At 47.3% G+C, this 16,675-nt stretch overlaps 1 pseudogene; it reads right to left on the bottom strand.

Moving 5' to 3' along the window:
- LOC136625183 (interferon-induced GTP-binding protein Mx2-like) overlaps positions 1 to 14,645 on the bottom strand; it is a 42,488-nt pseudogene extending 27,843 nt beyond the window's left edge.
- Positions 14,646 to 16,675: the final 2,030 nt, after the last annotated feature.

Here is a 16,675-nt window from a genome sequence, read left to right as displayed (position 1 = left end):
GATTACACTTTAGGTGAGGGCCCCAAAAAATTGGTGTACCAACAGTACTAATGTACCTCAGTAAAAATTGGCCATGCCCAACCAAGATGGCAGGTGAAACCCATTAATCGCTTTGGTTAATGTGGCTTAAGTAGTAACTAGGCCTGGAGGCAGCCCAGTTTAACGAAAAATTGGTTCAAGTTAAAGTTTCAACGCTTTTAAGAGCATTGAAACATATAAAAATTGTTTAGAAAAATTAGATGAGTGAGCCTTGTGGGCCTAAGAAAAATTGCCCGTTCAGCGTGATTACGTGAGGTTTCAGGAGGAGGAGCAGGAGGAGGAGGATGAATAGAATACACAGATTGATGAAGCTAAAAGGTCCCCGTTTTTGATGGTGAGAGAGAACGATGCTTCCATCCGCGGGTGCAGCCTACGTATTGTTTAGGTATCGCTGCTGTCCGCTGGTGGAGAAGAGAAGTCTGGGGAAATCCAGGCTTTGTTCATCTTGATGAGTGTAAGCCTGTCGGCACTGTCGGTTGACAGGTGGGTACGCTTATCTGTGATGATTCCCCCAGCCGCACTAAACACCCTCTCCGGCAAGACGCTAGCCGCGGGACAAGCAAGCACTTCCAGGGCATACAGCGCTAGTTCAGGCCACGTGTCCAGCTTCGACACCCAGTAGTTGTAGGGGGCAGAGGCGTCACCGAGGATGGTCGTGCGATCGGCTACGTACTCCCTTACCATCCTTTTACAGTGCTCCCGCCAACTCAGCCTTGACTGGGGAGCGGTGACACAGTCTTGCTGGGGAGCCATAAAGCTGGCCAGGCCCTTAAAGACTGTTGCACTGCCTGGGCTGTACATGCTGCTCGATCTACGCACCTCCCCTGCTACCTGGCCCTCGGAACTGCGCCTTCTGCCACTACCGCTGTCGGATGGGAATTTTACCATCAGCTTGTCCGCCAGGGTCCTGTGGTATAGCAACACTCTCGAACCCCTTTCCTCTTCGGGAATGAGAGTGGGAAGGTTCTCCTTATAGCGTGGGTCGAGCAGTGTGTACACCCAGTAATCCGTAGTGGCCAGAATGCGTTGAATGCGAGGGTCACGAGAAAGGCATCCTAACATGAAGTCAGCCATGTGTGCCAGGGTACCTGTACGCAACACATGGCTGTCCGCACTAGGAAGATCACTTTCAGGATCCTCCTCCTCCTCAGGCCATACACGCTGAAATGATGACAGGCAAGCAGCATGGGTACGGTCAGCAGTGGGCCAAGCTGTCTCTTCCCCCTCCTCCTCATCCTCCTCATGCTCCTCCTCCTCCTCCTGAACGCGCTGAGATATAGACAGGAGGGTGCTCTGACTATCCAGCGACATACTGTCTTCCCCCGGCTCGGTTTCCGAGCGCAAAGCGGCTGCCTTTATGGTTTGCAGGGAAGTTCTCAAGATGCATAGCAGAGGAATGGTGACGCTAATGATTGCAGCATCGCCGCTCACCACCTGGGTAGACTGCTCAAAGTTTCGAAGGACCTGGCAGATGTCTGCCAACCAGGCCCACTCTTCTGAAAAGAATTGAGGAGGCTGACTCCCACTGCGCCGCCCATGTTGGAGTTGGTATTCCACTATAGCTCTACGCTGCTCATAGAGCCTAGCCAACATGTGGAGCGTAGAGTTCCACCGTGTGGGCACGTCGCACAGCAGTCGGTGCACTGGCAGATTAAACCGATGTTGCAGGGTGCGCAGGGTGGCAGCGTCCGTGTGGGACTTGCGGAAATGTGCGCAGAGCCGGCGCACCTTTACGAGCAGGTCTGACAAGCGAGGGTAGCTTTTCAGAAAGCGCTGAACCACCAAATTAAAGACGTGGGCCAGGCATGGCACGTGCGTGAGGCTGCTGAGCTGCAGAGCCGCCACCAGGTTACGCCCGTTGTCACACACGACCATGCCCGGTTGGAGGCTCAGCGGCGCAAGCCAACGGTCGGTCTGCTCTGTCAGACCCTGCAGCAGTTCGTGGGCCGTGTGCCTCCTATCTCCTAAGCTGAGTAGTTTCAGCACGGCCTGCTGACGCTTGCCCACCGCTGTGCTGCCACGCCGCGCGACACCGACTGCTGGCGACGTCCTGCTGCTGCTGACACATCTAGATTGCGAGACAGAGGTTGAGGAGGAGGAGGAGGGTGCTTTAGTGGAAGAAGCATACACCGCCGAACATACCACCACCGAGCTGGGGCCCGCAATTCTGGGGGTGGGTAGGACGTGAGCGGTCCCAGGCTCTGACTCGGTCCCAGCCTCCACTAAATTCACCCAATGTGCCGTCAGGGAGATGTAGTGGCCCTGCCCGCCTGTGCTTGTCCACGTGTCCGTAGTTAAGTGGACCTTGCCACTAACCGCATTGGTGAGGGCGCGTACAATGTTGCGGGAGACGTGGTCGTGCAGGGCTGGGACGGCACATCAGGAAAAGTAGTGGCGACTGGGAACTGAGTAGCGCGGGGCCGCCACCGCCATCATAGCTTTGAAGGACTCCGTTTCCACAACCCTATACGGCAGCATCTCAAGGCTGATAAATTTGGCTATGTAGACGGTTAACGATTGAGCGTGCGGGTGCGTGGCGGCGTACTTGCGCTTGCGCTCCAACAGTTGCGCTAGCGACGGCTGGACGGTGCGGTGCGAGACATTGCTGGATTGGGCCGAGGACAGCGGAGGTGAGGGTGTGGGTGCAGGCCATGAGACGGTCGTGCCTGTGTCCTGAGAGGGGGGTTGTATCTCAGTGGCAGGTTGGGGCACAGGGGGAGAGGCAGCGGTGCAAACCGGAGGCGGTGAACGGCCTTCGTCCCACCTTGTGGGGTGCTTGGCCATCATATGTCTGCGCATGCTGGTGGTGGTCAGGCTGTTGGTGGTGGCTCCCCGGCTGATCTTGGCGCGACAAAGGTTGCACACCACTGTTCGTCGGTCGTCAGGCGTCTCTGTGAAAAACTGCCAGACCTTAGAGCACCTCGGCCTCTGCAGGGTGGCATGGCGCGAGGGGGCGCTTTGGGAAACAGTTGGTGGATTATTCGGTCTGGCCCTGCCTCTACCCCTGGCCACCGCACTGCCTCTTGCAACCTGCCCTGCTGCTGCCCGTGCCTCCCCCTCTGAAGACCTGTCCTGTGTAGGCATTGCACACCAGGTGGGGTCAGTCACCTCATCGTCCTGCTGCTCTTCCTCCGAATCCTCTGTGCGCTGCTCCCTCGGACTTACTGCCCTTACTACTACCTCACTGCAAGACAACTGTGTCTCATCGTCATCGTCCTCCTCACCCACTGAAAGGTCTTGAGACAGTTGCCGGAAGTCCCCAGCCTCATCCACCGGACCCCGGGAACTTTCCAATGGTTGGGCATCAGTGACGATAAACTCCTCTGGTGGTAGAGGAACCACTGCTGCCCAATCTGAGCAGGGGCCCGAGAACAGTTCCTGGGAGTCTTCCCGCTCCTGAGCATGTGTCATTGTAGTGGAGTGAGGAGGCTGGGAGGAAGGAGGAGCAGCAGACAGAGGATTCGGATTTGCAGCACTGGACGGCGCAGAACTCTGGGTGGATGATAGCTTGCTCGAAGCACTTTCTGCCATCCAGGACAGGACCTGCTCACACTGCTCATTTTCTAATAAAGGTCTCCCCGCGTGGACCCATTAATTGGGCGATGAATGTGGGGACGCCAGAAACGTGCCTCTCTCCTAATCGCGCAGCAGTCGGCTGCGACACACCTGGATCAGGAGCTCGGCCTGTGCCCACACCCTCACTTGGCCCTCCGCGTCCTCGGCCGCGTCCACGTCCTCTAGGCCTACCCCTACCCCTCAGCATGCTGTATTACCAGTGATTTGATTTCCCAGGCAGGAAATAAATTGGCGCAAGCCTGCAGGCCAAATATAATTTTTTCGCTTTTTTGCAAAGGGAAGGCCCCACTGCGGATATTCAATGAACAATACGTTTAATAACTGTGGTGTGGCCCTGAAAAAGTGTCACACAACTTTAGTATAGCAGAGTTATTAACTCTGGCAGAGCAGGTATTTGCCAGTCAGGAAAGACAATGGCGCAAGCCTGCAGTAAACCGTAGCTGGTTGCGTTTGATTTTTGTACGTTCTCCACGCAGCACACACGTACACGGAGACCTTAGAACTGACACAGGCAGGCCAAATATAATTTTTTCGCAAATTTGCAAAGGGAGGGCCCCACTGCGGATATTCAATGAACAATAACTGTGTTGTGGCCCTGCCTACACAATTCTGTCCCTGTAGTATCAATGGAGGGTGCAATGCTCTGCACAGACGATTTTTTGAAAAAAAAAAAATGCAACACTGCTAACAGCAGCCAGCACAGTACTGCACACGGTTAAATTTGGCCCTAGAAAGGACCGTTGAGGTTCTTGAAGGCTACACTCACTCCTAACACTCTCCCTGCCTAAGCACCACTTCTGTCCCTAATACCGGGTGCAATGCTCTGCACTGCCGATTTTGAGAAAAAAAAAAAAAAATTTTCCACTGCTAACTGAAGCAGCCTGCACACACGTAGATGTGGCCCTAAGAAGGACCGTTGGGGTTCTTGAAGCCTACACTCACTACAAACACTCTCCCTACAGCAACTCCAATAGAACAGCACTTTCCCTCACTAACTCACACGGCATCTGAGCCGAGCCGCGGGAGGGGCCGACTTTTATACTCGGGCGACATCTGATCGCCCCAGCCACTCACAGCAGGGGGGTGGTATAGGGCTTGAACGTCACAGGGGGAAGTTGTAATGCCTTCCCTGTCTTTCAATTGGCCAGAAAAGCGCGCTAACGTCTCAGAGAGGAAACTGAAAGTAACCAGAACACCGCGTGGTACTCGTTACGAGTAACGAGCATCCCGAACACCCTAATATTCGCACAAATATCAAGCTCGGACGAGTACGTTCGCTCATCTCTAATTTTTAACAGAAATTCCTATTGAATTTTGTGCAATAAAATCGCGGGCGGCAGCGAAGTGATGTGAAAATATTCTGAGGAAAAAGCATCACTGACGCTCAAAAATCGTGGGAACAAATACGCGATTTTGCTGTGACAAAATCGCGATTGCCAGTGTGAGAGAGTCCGTGGGGAACTTTAACCTGCGATGTCATGATCACTCATGTAATACAGTGCAGTACTTCAGTACTGCGGTGTATTATTACTATTCTCTTACACCAGAAGCCATGGAAGAGCTGAAGGCTTTGTATGTGATGAAATTGCTGCAGGCATTCCACAACAGAACGCCCACAGCAATTATACTGTAGACCCACAGTGGTCAAATCTGCACCACTTAATTTTTGTCGCACCTAGAGTTTGAGAAACATTTTCCACCACGTGAAAGAACGCATATAGAAGAGACATTTTACCTGAAGTGCTCATGATTTTGAAAGAAAGCCTTCTCATTGTGCATGGCTTCTTCCAAGGGGGTCTTATTCTGGATCTCCATCTGCCCCCGACACTTGACCATCATGTAACCCTTCTTAAGGCTGTACACTCGGTTTTGAACTACACGTACAACCTCAGCTTCAGCCCCTACATCAATCAGGTCTGGTTTAGTCAGGACTCCTATATGAAAAGTGCGACACAAATACAGTTACTGATACATTGTATAATTAGGAATTATGTCCTAAATAGTCATGAGCGAACTTATGAAAAGTTTAGTTCAGCCACTTTGTGAAATTTAAGCAAAAAGTTTGATTTGTTCCAAATTAGTTAAAAACAGAACTGGAAATCCATCAGTACCCCTAAAACCTAGGTCAGAACCTATCGTTCCCCGTTTTTAAAAAAAACTCCTGCGCTATGGCGGAGTTTGAACAGCCGGAGAAAGAAGACTAAAAACCCCTTCATGGGCAACTACGCTCCGTTGCGTCCAGAGATCACTCTGACCTCCATTTCACTAGGTTTCCATTCCTGTCAGCTTTTCTAGCTGGATAGAGAAGCGCTGTGGACGACACTTCTATCCAGTTGACCAGGATGGAAACCTAGTGAAGCGGAGACCAAAGCGGTCTCCACATTCAAAACGCCCGCAGGCAAAAAAATATCTATTTTCCACTAGCAGCGTAACCTATTATTTGTCTTTACCTCACTCACTAAACCCTCTGGTTCTGTCCTGGTTTCCATCCCTATTAAGATTTCTGCATAGAAAATGAAAACTCAAGATGGAAAGAGGGTGGAGCCAAAGACAAGGAGTACAAGCAGCCTAACCTGCAGATTTTGGGTGTTCTGCAGCTGCATCCCCCTTATCTGTCTCCTTTATAACTGCTTTACACTAGTTGGATTGTTTAGTAACTGTGGAGGTTTGTTAATATTTCCAGAGAGCTTGCAAGGAAAGGGGAACTACAGGCTGCAGGAAGGTCAGAAAGATACCATTGACCCCTATTTCCCGTTGTCTTAAAGGGATTGTCCAGTTGTAACCTATTGATTGCCAATCCTCAGGATAGTCCATCAGTAGTAGATTGGTGGAGGTCTGCTACCCGGAACCCCCACTGGTCAGCTGCTCTCTTGGTTGATGCACTTGTGACTGAGATGATTTCTGTAGGAAGCAGATAGCTCTGTTTTCACTGCAGTGGCCTGGCTTGGTATTGCAGGCAATGCCTCCATTCACTTCAGAGAGAACTTTGCTCCTAATACTAAGCTTGGCCACTGCAGTGGTAACGGAACTGTCTGCTTCCTGCAGAAATTGGTTCAGTGCAATACCATGCTAGCCCAGTAAGCAGCTGATCAACAATGGTCCTGGTGGCAGGACCCCGCCAATGTACTATTGATGGCCTATCTTGAAGATAGGCCATCACTAGTTAATAACTAGACAATCCCTTTTAATGTGCTGATCTTTCCTTAACTAATCTGCAACTATGTGTTACCTATAGTACGTTCTCCGGTTGGATCCACCTCTCGAGCCATTTCCAGAACTTCTGTTGTCGCGATATCCACATTACAGGGAACCACGGCCAAGTTTATGGTTTCCTGTCTCGTTATGTAGTTTCTTATTATCTGCTTGATCTGGAAATATGTGTATAGAATAACATATATTATTACCACACACTATTAGGGTACAGTCACACGTTGCAGAAAGAGACAGATCCATTCATCTGAATGGGGTTCTTCTGGAAGCAAGCTTGTAGCTTACGACAAGTCGCATTCAACTGAACGGAACAGCGGCAGTCATTTGTGCAACAAATTTGCCATGTGTGAATTCACCCTTTAGTCAGAAAGGAGCGACAAAGATCACATGGAAGAGCACCTCCATGAATAAAAACCATATAAAAGCCGCTTAGGTAAGACATTCATCGTAGACCTGTGACCTCCGCTCTATTCATGCAGGGACCTTTGGGATCCCTATTATCACAATCAGTGGGGTTCCAGCGGTCAGATCCCCACCGATCACAGTTATCCACTGGCAGTGAATGTCCATATATCTTTCTCCAAACATCTTTATAGCAGTCAGAGTCTATTTCTGGCCCATGGCATATTTGGAGGTCCGAGTCTGACAAACCTGGTTTCCAATGTCTTGAGGTTGATTGGGTAAAGCAATCCTTGTGATTCCTGGAAGATCGATCAGAGTCAGATCCGGGACATTTGGAGAGATGATTTCCAATGTTATGAGTTCAGCACTGATTCCCTTTCCTGCACCAGCTACAAAGTCTTGTGCTAGAAAGAAACATAGAAAGGTAAAGCGTCCGGTCGGATGTAATATTTTATCCACGCCGAAATGTGCTGTCCAAAAATAAAGATTAATAATACAATCAAAGGTCAGCGAAAAATACCCCCCCCCATGATGTAACTTTTATGCTTTCATTTAAAAAATTAATTTGTGCACAAATCACTCTAAACAGAGGTGTATTTATCAACATCACCAGATAGTACAAAACAGCAGGGATAAACCACACAAAAAACATTGGTAAAAGTTGTTCAACGCTTCAGGAAAAAACTTGCACCCCATATCCATATTTGACATTGCGGTTTTCCAATCATTTTGATACATATCTGCATGGAACATAGATTTCCTGTACACGGTATCCATAGACTAAAACATAAGAAATCCACAGTAGACGCATCATACTCCCATATCCAAGGAGTCACATATAAACCAGAATCGATGAGGACAGTCAAGGAGTGCAAAAAATTGGGATTAGAGTACTTCAACATCATACTCCACACTTTCTGCCTAAAAGCGGGTCTATCGCCCTGACAAGGACGCCCCCACTTACCAATGGTCACTCATCCATTTTCCTGACGTGTTTCCCCAACGGTTGCGTGGTTCATTCAAGAGAATCTTTGTTGCCTGGTTCTCTTTGTCATGATCAACAAATCCAGCCTTTTCCACAGTGGATGTTATTATCTCTACTGAGACAGGAGGCTGGATTTGTTGACTGAGACAAAAACAGCCAGGCACTAAAGGTTCCCCTGAATGAACCACGCAACTGGTGGGGAAACACGTCAGGATGATAGATGAGAGACTGGTTATATGGGAAACGTTTTTAGTATGGTATAACAACAGACACTGATAGGGCTTAGCAATCGAAAAGCAGGGTCATCTAGTCAGGGCGGTAGCCCCACTTTTAGGCAGAAAGTATACAGTTTGTTAATAAGAAGGTCATTTTAATCCCAATTATTTGCACCTCTTAACGATCTTCATCGGTTCTAGCTTATATTTGACTCCATGGACATGCGAGTACGATGCATCTACTCTAGATTTTATATGCTTGTGTCTATGGATAATTAGTATGAGATCTCTCATACGCCTGCTTTTATTTATAATATCTGGTGATATTTGCAAATACGCTTCGGTTTAGGCCTCCCTCACACCGGCGTGAGCACACAGAAAGTATGTGATGGACGTGCATACTTACTGTGTGCCGACAATCCCCATACACTATCTTGGCATGTATGCACACGTAATTCGTGAAAAGAGTATATATAGTGTACATAGTGTGTACACTTGCTATTATGTGACAATTGTCTGCCGCTCTGACCGTGTATTCTTGTCCCGTAATCAGTTAAAAATGACGTGTCTGTGCAGTCTGAAGAAGTGGACAGTATGCAGCGAGACCTAAAACATCCAGTTATTTTGGATTCAAATAGTAGTAAGAGCAAAGTGATCAAAATGCATTTATTAAAGACTGGCATTGTTGCCAATTGCAACTAATCACAGTGTAGCTTTCACTTTAATAAATTAGCTCTGATTGCTTGCTATGGGCAACAAGGCCTGTTTTTCTGATGGACAATTTTTGTAAACTAGGCGCATGGTTTTTTTTCCGTTTACCTTTCCTTACTTCATTCTCCACTGTCGATGGTCCTTGAACTGGTATTTTTGTATTTCTATAAGATATTGTTCCACTCCATGGGGAGTTGGTAGCACATTTTTTCATCTTCAATTCAAGGGGACAACGTGTGACAATCCCTAAAAAGAAAAAAAGCCGAAACAATTAAACATCGTTAAGAGGATGAAATAAAAGTCTTAATGGAAAAAGCCATATTGTTGGAGCATAAAAATTCTGTGAATATGAACTTCCAAGGTAACAAGCAGCGGTTTCCCCTCCACTACCCTAGACCATTATGGAAATAGTCATTATCCCCTTTATTACCCTAGACCACCAGGGAAACTGGTAAAAAGGGAACCTGTCATCAACTATGAGCGTCATAAACTAAGTTATGGTGCTTATAGTTTAGGGGATGTGGAGTCCGGAAAGTTGCGCCTCAGGGTGCATTCCCACGAATGTATATCGGCTCGGTTTTCACGCCGAGCCGATATACTTTGTCCTCGTGTGCAGGGGGGAGGATGGAAGAGCCAGGAGCAGAAACTGAGCTCCCGCCCCCCTCTCTGCCTCCTCTCCGCCCCTCTGCACTATTTGCAATGAAGAGAGGCGGGGGCAGGGCTAAGTTCTGAGAATTAGCCCCGCCCCCGCCCTGCCTCTCCTCATTGCAAATAGTGCAGAGGGGTGGAAAGGAGGCAGAAAGGGGGACGGGAGCTCAGTTCCTGCCCCTGGCTCTTCCATCCTTTCCCCCTGCACACGAGGACAACGTATATCGGCTCGGCATGAAAACCGAGCCGATATACGTTTGTGGGAATGCACCCTCATACTCACACATTTCTATTGTGTCCCCTGGTGAAGTCAGCGAATGCACACCAGCGTGACTCTTTTCAGAAGGCTGTGCACGCGCACCTACCATAGAGATGAATGGGAGTGTGTCCACACTCCCTTCTGAAAATTAAGCTGGTTCACGCTTGCTGACTTTAAGACACGGTTCCCCAAGCTTCACGTTACCTAAACGATAAACATCATAACTTAGTTTATGGGGCTTATAGTTGATGATAGGTTCCCTTTAACACCTCCACCACCCTAGACCACCAGGAAAGCTAGAACAATCTCTTCCATAACTAAAGATCACAAGGGGACCAGATGTTAACCATTTCTCTACTCTACTCCATCATGAAAGCTAAAATTACCCTGTTTAATGAGCTTTATGATCATGGAAGCTGGCATTAACTCCTTTACTACCCTAGACCAGCAGAGAAGTCTGGAATTAGTCTAAGATATTCTTACAGTCAAAAACACATAGCACCAAAAAAAAGAAAACCCTATGACAGACAGACTGCCTCTCACCAGTGCCTCTGGGAAGTGTGACTCCAGACAGAGCCTCCAGAACTGAGCTTTTGCCAGAACTCTGATCACCAATCACAGCGATCGCAGGTAATGCCAGATCCTTCTCCACCCCAAGTGACCTCAGGGAGTCTATAAGATCAATACATGGACGGATCTTCTCTTGGAATTGCTTATCCATAAGTTTAACTGCTTCTGGCTTGAAAGATAATATAAATAATAGATTAGATAGATAGATTTCTGACTGATGAAACACATTTCCACTAAGAAGTTTTCACATTCCCGAATCCATTATCATTCACCCTATTAAGGATTTTTGAGTTAAAGAGATTGTACAAAGATTACAAGTTCTCCGCTATTCACAGGATAGAGTCTCACCACTAAAACCCCTGCTGATCTCAAGAACGGTGATCCTATGTTCCCTGTCCTCACTGTTGGGTTATTACATCTCCATAGTGAGGAGACTGAATGAAGTGCTGGTTGCACAAGTGCCCTAATGTTCCATTCATTTTCAATGGGATTGTGGAGATAGCCGAGCGGCAAGTGCTCAAGTGTTTCTGCCAGCCCCATTGAAAAGAATAGAGCCCCAACCGTGCATGCTTGGCCAGCACTCTATTTATTCTGACATTACTGTTGGGGGATAAACGACCTCCGTAGTGACAAGCAGACGGAGACATGGGATCCTTGTTCTTGAGATCGGCGGAGTTCTCAATGGTGAGACCTCCGACGATCAGTAAGTTATCCTCTATCCACAGGACGGGATAACTTGTAATCTTGGTACAACCCCTTTGATAGAGGGATGCTCTCTTCAGAATCCTCATCTCTTGGCCAACGTGAAGAACATTATAAATTCAGCCAGGCCACTGGCGATGGTGACCAGAACTAGAGATAGGTGCCGATCTCAGAGATGGGACCCCCACCTACCAGACTTTCATGGCATATCTTGTGGATATACCATGAAAGTCCCAGATGGGAATATCAATAATGGCAATAATGTTAACTTTGGAACATCTGTTTCACTATTACTTTTATCCACAACAGAAACATTGTGATCAGCTTATTGTCAAGGGACCCTTCCAACCATTAGGGATTGTCCAAATTGGAGAACCTCTTAAACTTTGCTAAATCTGTAATAATTTAAACTGAAATAATTTAACCTTTTTTATGCAGCTTAAATTCCTGATCGCTGATCGTTCAGTGTTAACAGCAGCCGTTCAGTACTGAACTGCCGCTGTGATAAGTGAATGGAGAGGGGCAGGGGAGAGCGAGGAGAGAAATCTCCTCCAGCCGCCCTGGCCCCCTGCTGGCCGCTTCATGAGCAACCAAGTAATACTCACTCCTGTGTGACAGCACTGGAGCCGAGTATATGCGGGGATGAGTGTCGGGCACTGTTTGGTTGACATTCATCCAGTGTATAGGGGCCTTTTGACTGCTAAGGTACTAAACCTGCTCTCTGATTGGCCAAAGCTGCTCATTTGATCTGTGCTGGCCAATCAGAGATCAGAATACATTAGAAAGATAATTGCTGCAGCCATCTTGGATGGCTGAAAACAGGGCCCGAAATTGTCGGATTGGAGTGGCAGCAGAGAAGAGAACAACTGCGGGTAACCTACCCTCCTGTCCCAGGACAGAATTTTGTCCCAAAACTGGGGGGTCACTTTAAGATAACTCATTGCAGCAACTTATCAGCATTGGGCTAAACCTTGCTATATCTATAGATGGTAATTATATGTAATTAGGGCAATTCATACGTATGTCTGCAAAGTCCGCATCAAATCCAGTCTGTGTGCAGGTAGCCGGAAGCCTTCTAGAACTTATATATAGTTATATTTTACAGAAGATGTTACAGTCTAAAGCAAAAGTTTCCCAACATTCCCTTCTTGTTCATTGTCTGCATCTGGCCTGATATGGGATCTGTATTACACACAAATCTCTTTCATAATCTGCTGTTTTACCTTCCATGAGGATCTTGGAGACAAACCACCATGGATTACACTGTTCTCAGCTGGACAGGTTTGATGACTCACAGAAACACCACATGGGCTGTAATATGGGCCTGTACTGCGGATATGTGTATGTTAGTGTGTGAGCTCCTTACCGTATCAGTGTAGTCTGGATGTTGCGGAGATGGAACTGGAGAATCAAAGCCTGGAATTTATATAGACCGAAACATTTACTAAAAGCAACTTCATTTTTGGACCATATACATAACTGCCATATTTGGTGCATTTTGACACTATTTTTGCCATACTATGACACAGTAAGATTAACCCAACAAAACTGGAACATGCTGAGGTACCTTCTCCCCTCTCCCTCCCCGACACCTGTACAATGCTGCAGTGAGCAGGTCATACCCATGGGTGGCGGCTATACTATAACTGTAGCGATAGCTCTGAAGCCGGCTGTTTAATCCCTTAGATGCCGCTGTCAGTGCTGACCACGGCGTGTAAGTAGTTATACAGCAGCAGGGAGCTAGCACTATAACTCCATGGGCTCTAACATGCTGTGATTGTGGGGTTCTGGTCAGCTGCCATGGGAGCTATGGACCTAAATAAGTCCCTCAGGTCTGCCATGGATGTGAGCATGAGGGCTTATTCACAGGTAAAAAGCGGTTTTTGATCTGTGAAGTCGCAGCACATTCACAAAACAAAAATCCCCAATTCCCTGTGTATTTCCCCATCCTGTGGTGCTCTTGGGCGCAAAAATACAAAGTATATTTAATCGTGCAAAAAACGCAGAAGGTGCCCTATTTTTCCTGCAGGTAGTGAACACCATGTGCAGAAGAGATCGGGCTGCCGCTAGCTTCATGCCTTTTTTCAAACTCCTGCAACCTCGCATAGAGTTTAAATTGCCGGCGAGGGAAAGGGAATCTCCCTCGTTCAGGCGCAGCTCTGCTCCATGCTGCCGAGTGTAGTTGCGCCTGCAGCAGTGTGAATAAGCCCTTCGTGTGTGATAGCACTGCCCCACTCACTTCTATGGTCTATTTCGGTGCGTAATATGCACCCATATAGGATATGCTGCGTATTTTTTCATGTCGCCGAAAATCGCATAAAAAATATGCAGATGTGAATTAACCTATTGAAATAAATGGGTTCTATTCCCTGCTTGTTATGCTCTTAATACGTGGCGCAAATATGCCCATGTGAATGAGCTATGATCGACTGTGATACGGAAGTACAATCACATAGTCAAGTCCCAAAGTACCATTGAGATACTATAAAAACATTTTAAAACGATCAATAAAATTTATAGAATAAGAAATTAAAAATTCAAGAAAAGAACTTTTTTTCTCATTAAAAAATGCTTGATTAATGCATCATTTATTATTAGATCGGATGAAATATATTGTCCAAAAGGACGGATATTCAAACAATATATTGACATGGATAACACAATAAGTATATAATGAAACCTATTAGTGGGAAGACATAGATATCTGACTCTAACTTACTAATATGAGGAGACCATTTCTAGAAGCGGAGCACTCGCCTTGATGAGGGCAACCTCACGTCAGGAACATGGGGCGACCCTGACTCACCCTAGTTTGAAGCAGGGATAATGATAGCAATAGTGTATAACAATATATACAGAGTTGGCTATTTCACAAGCACACTGTGAAATAGAGGATGCACCAATGCATAGATAGCAAGTAGTCAGGAGTTAGATGGAACACTTGAAGCCAAACAGACTTGTCTGAACTAGAAGTATAACTGGCATCTTCCGTGAGGAGGAGCCACAATAAATGTCTACAGACAAGCAGTGATTGGCTGGTTGGGACACAAACCCCCCACCCACCAATCCATCCACACACTATCAGAGAGAAGTGATCGTGTTGGCATTAAGTACTGAGCATGGGCCGTCATGTGGATCATGTGGGACGGGGCTGATTCTGTTACATCACCCCGGTGCTGATCCAATACAGCCGGCGAGCCGTGACATATACATATCAATAAGCAAACTGTACCTGGATTAAAAAAAGAATGCCTCCCAGCTGGATTCATGTTTTCGGAGGATCCTGGCACATTTGAAAGTGAAAATGGTAATGCCTGATAATGAGCAGATCCCTATAGCAGAAGAGTCAAGAAAAGAAATATTGGACTTGAGACTTTGGACATTATTGCAAACAGAGGAGGAGCAGAAGCAGTGCAGTCCCCGTTGTTTGCACGGGTGAGTAATTAGGGGCGGGGGTACTCAACTAGGATCTTATAAATTGTAACTGCTGAGTTTCCTGTGTCCATTCCAAACAGAGGAAGAGCAGAAGCAAGACAGGTAAAGAGTTTATCAACATAAACCTAAGGAGCCTGCAAGCTGAGTGAGCGAGCGAGAGAGTGAGTGAGTGAGTGTGTGCGTGGCTGACATAACTGTTCTGTGTCATAGGTGTGACTTGGGATTAGGGACTTTGGGAAACTCAGTAGGCTACACCCTTTTCCTGCCAAATACTCCATCCCTGCAGTGTGTTAGGCAACTAATGCACTATACCTGTTCTCTGATTGGCCAGAGCTGCTCATTTGATTTGCACTGGGCAATCAGAGATCGGGGTGCATTAGATAGGCAATTGCCGCAGCCATCTTTGATTCCAAAAACAGGGCCTGTAATCGGTAGGCTGGATTAATAGCAAAGAACAACTGCAGGTAACCTTCCCTTCTGCCCATCCTGTCTTAGCATAGAATTTTGTCCCAAAACTGGAGGGTCACTTTAAGATAACTCATTGCCGCAACTTATCAGTGTTGGGCTAAATCTTGCTATATCTGCAGATGGTCATTATTAGAAGTAAGGCAATTCATAAACGTGTCTGCAAAATCCGCAGTAAATCCACTCTGTGTGCAGGTAGCCAGAAACCTCATTCCAGAACTTATATATACTGTAGTTATCATGTACAGAAGATGTTATTACAGCCTAAGGGCTCAGTCAGACAGGTGTTGTTTTTTGCGCACCTGTGTACGCAAAAAAAACTGCTCCATGCATGTTGGAAATGCACGTGACCAAAGCTCTGTCCCCATTGCTTTTAATGAGACGGGCACTACTGCAGCCGGCCCCATTGAAAGTAATGGGATGCAGGCAACCCCCCCCCCCTTCCCCCGCAGTGATTTTCGTAGAAGGGCTTGAAATATAAGCCCTTCCCTGAAAATCATCACTAGCTGCTGTAAAAAAAAAAAAAAAAAAAGCACATCACCTCTCCGCCAATGTGGGGCTCGTCTTGTCGCTGGCTTCTCCAGCACTCTTCTGCAGCTTCTTCTCATGCTGGGAATTTATAAATTCCCGCCTCCCGAAAGAGCTGTGTCTGATTGGCTGAGTGCTCAGGCAATCACAGGCAGAGCTCAGCCATTCATTGAATTCAATAGAATGGCTGAGCGCTGTGACCAATCACAGGGGGTTGCCTTGTATTTCAAACCCTTCCCCAAAAATCACTGCGGGTTTTGCCTGCATCCTATTGCTTTTAATGGGGCCAGCGGCAGTAGTGCCGGCCCCATTGAAAGCATTGGGATGGCATTGTGGTCTTTTGCCACAGCTGTGACAGGGGATTCCTTCATCTCTGCAGGGAGTCCCCTTGTCATTGAACACTGTGACAGTACTGTCAGGGTTGAGTGATGAGGGGACTCCCTGCAGGGAATCTGTCCGCGCAGCACGGACCTTCCCAGCGGACGGATGTCCTATCTTTTGCAGGTGCGAGTATTTAGTGCCTGTAAAAGACGGACATGTGACCACACCATGGGAAACCAATGGTTCTATTAGACGTTTTCTTTTTGCGAACATTGGTGTGCGCAAAAAACGCTCGTCTGACTTCGCCCTAAAGCAAAATTTTCCCAGCATTCCCTTCTTGTTCATTGTCTGCATCCGGCCTGATATGGGATCTGCTTTACACACAAATCTCTCTTATAATCTGCTAGGTTTTACGTTCCATGAAGATCTTGGAGACAAACCATCATGGATTACACTGTTCTCAGCTGGACAGGTTTGATTCTTTGGGTGAATACGACGGCTCACAGAAACACCACATGGGCTGTAATATGGGTCTGTTAGTGTGTGAGCTGCTTACTAGAGATGAGCGAGCACGCTCAGTAAAGTCAGTTACTCGAGCGAGCATCGCTC

This window comes from Eleutherodactylus coqui, chromosome 4 (genome assembly GCF_035609145.1).
Source record: "Eleutherodactylus coqui strain aEleCoq1 chromosome 4, aEleCoq1.hap1, whole genome shotgun sequence".
Classification (NCBI taxonomy): Eukaryota; Metazoa; Chordata; class Amphibia; order Anura; family Eleutherodactylidae; genus Eleutherodactylus; species Eleutherodactylus coqui.
The sequence above is the reverse complement of the archived record's forward strand: the minus strand, read 5'-3'. Positions and strand labels throughout refer to the sequence as shown.